Source organism: Engraulis encrasicolus, chromosome 21 (genome assembly GCF_034702125.1).
Source record: "Engraulis encrasicolus isolate BLACKSEA-1 chromosome 21, IST_EnEncr_1.0, whole genome shotgun sequence".
NCBI classification, from domain to species: domain Eukaryota; kingdom Metazoa; phylum Chordata; class Actinopteri; order Clupeiformes; family Engraulidae; genus Engraulis; species Engraulis encrasicolus.
Genome location: NC_085877.1, coordinates 39,040,651 through 39,043,150, shown reverse-complemented (window position 1 = coordinate 39,043,150; position 2,500 = coordinate 39,040,651). Strand labels below are relative to the sequence as shown.

The 2,500-nt window shown below is 42.6% G+C and overlaps 1 protein-coding gene across 1 annotated transcript in view; it reads left to right on the top strand.

Moving 5' to 3' along the window:
* Window positions 1–2,500, top strand: part of clcn5b (chloride channel, voltage-sensitive 5b) — a 137,836-nt gene that overhangs the window by 34,377 nt on the left and 100,959 nt on the right. The window lies entirely within an intron of this gene.

Genomic DNA, 2,500 nt, shown 5'->3' with positions numbered 1-2,500 from the left:
ACACACACACATACACACACTCTCTCTCTCACACGCACACACACTCTCTCTTTCTCTCGCTCTCTTTCTCTCTCTCACTCTCACTCACTCACACTCACACACACCAACATACAGTACACAGATGCACAAGCACATACAGTAGTACAATATCTTCTGTCTTCTATCTTTTGTGTCTTAATACCCCAGCACTCCCTCTGCTGGTGAGAACAATACATTGCATATACTGTGTACTGGTAGATTCCAGTCAAGGGCCCCCTTACATGTGTCATGCCACAGTATTTTTTCTTTGCACCCCCTTTCACACACCATAGACTACATCTGTGTGTCAGTGCTCCATTGGAATATATAAAATGACTACAGATGTGGAAGTGTTCAGAGATCAATGGATTAATATAATGCAATATAATAACATAACTATTTAACTAATAGGAAGAAATACTGTTAATGTTTTTTTTGTTATTTTTATTTTGATGTCCATTAGTTATTCAATGATTCATTTTTTTGCAACTTTTTCCTTCCAACTTGCCACAGACCCCCTAGATTGACCCCCACTTTGATAACCGCTAGAATGTTTCATAGCTATCTTGACAACAGATCTTTGACCCAAAAACATTGTGTCTAAAGTGTTTGGGTGGTCTTGCTTTTTAAGGTCTCAGTGCTGAAATTGTACTTCGTTCTCTATAAAGTTTACAAGCTTTTTGTATCAAATGTCCCCATGATGTAATTTCAGTCTCTATAGAGTTTGTGGGAGGTTGTGTGTAGGAGATTTTTATTTCTCGAATGTCCGGTGTTGAAATTTTAACTGTGTGTGTGTGTGTGTGTGTGCGCCTGTGTGTGTGTGTGTGTGCGCCTGTGTGTGCGCGTCTGTGTGCGCCTGTGCGTGCGTGCTTGCGTGCATGCGCACGTGCACGCGTTGGAGCTTATTTCCCAAATGATCTTCGTGGTGGTGAAGTTTTGACTTGGACTCTGTATAAAGGTTGACCCACGATGAGGACATGAACAATTTTAAGACAAAGAGTCCCAAAGCACAAAGTCCCTAGGTACTTATGAACACAGAATAAATACAAAAACAGACACAAGGAAGAAGCAGAGACTGACAAAGACAGAGAAATGAGAAGTATAAATCCGTTTTAAAGAGACCAGTAGATCTATAAAACAATGCAAAACCATTCCAAAAATAAAACGATAGATCCAGTTTAAAACAATTAAAAACATTGTAAAAATTAACAACCCACAATGAAATCGACTTACAAACATTGAACCGCAAGAGCCCATGTCTCAACCTCTGGTATCGTCTTGCCTTTCAATGACTTAATTCAACTAACTCACAAGAACTGAAATTAAGTGCTTCTGTGACTGTTAAGGTCATGACATTGTGATCCAACTAGAACCAAATAGCTAAAAAGGAACCAGAGGACATATTCAGGAAGGGAACCCAATTTAATGCTCCAAACCAGGGTTTCCCAAACTGTGGTGCGTGCACCCCTAGGGGTGCGCGGCCTGCCACAAGGGGGTGCGCGAGCTGAATAGAGCAATGGTTGATATGTGTGGTTTTTTTATCCAACATTAATGAACACAGGGTACTTTTAATTGTTTGGTGAATTCTATGCTGGACGGATCCATCTGAAGTGTAATTTATAACTCCTAGACTTGTCATGCAACACGCTCCATTGTAATGATGGCAGAAAAAAACTTTGGGCGGCTGTGCAACATTCACTTAGGGGGTGCGCGAACCACATTGAAATGTAAAAGGGGGTGCGCAGGGAAAAAAGTTTGGGAACCGCTGCCAAACGTTGACCCAAATTAAAAGCTCTCCAAAGATGTCCAAAACTGATCTTGAAAAGCAAATGAAACTGAAACCAATATTTTGTGAGAAGGAAGCCAAACATTTTGTGGGCTGCCAAAAAACTTTAGAAAAAAAGCTTAACCTCAACCCCAAAAACAATGTAAATTGATACTAAAGGGGCACCCAGTGGTAGAACCAAAACATGTTCTCAGAACAAAACTGTCATGTTCTGACCATCCCTAGAGTTGTGGCAGGGCTAGCCTGGGATCGAAAAAAACAGCCTGGGCATTTTTTTAAAGGCTATTTTTGTCTTTTTTCGATTTTATTTGACAGGACAGTTTGAGAAGTAGACAGGAAACGAATGGGGAGAGAGACGGGGAGGGGTTGGCAAATGACCCTGGCCGGGAATCGAACCCGGGTCGGGCGCATGGCAGGCGATTTCCCTACCGGTTGGACATGGCAGGGACAGCCCGGGCATTTTTTCATTCATAGACTCACCCGTCACGCAGCTCCTTACTTTTCTACGATATTATTGGTACTTTGCCACTCTCATGTTCTACGTAAGGGTTAACGTTCGGCGAGAAGGTCGCTACCGTGGAATAGCAGCACGACAGAGAGAATCTTTAGACCCCGACGCGGAGCGGAGGGGTCTTGTTCTCTCTGAAGTGCTGCTATTCCACAAAGCGACCGACTCGCCGAAAGTTAACCCGCTTA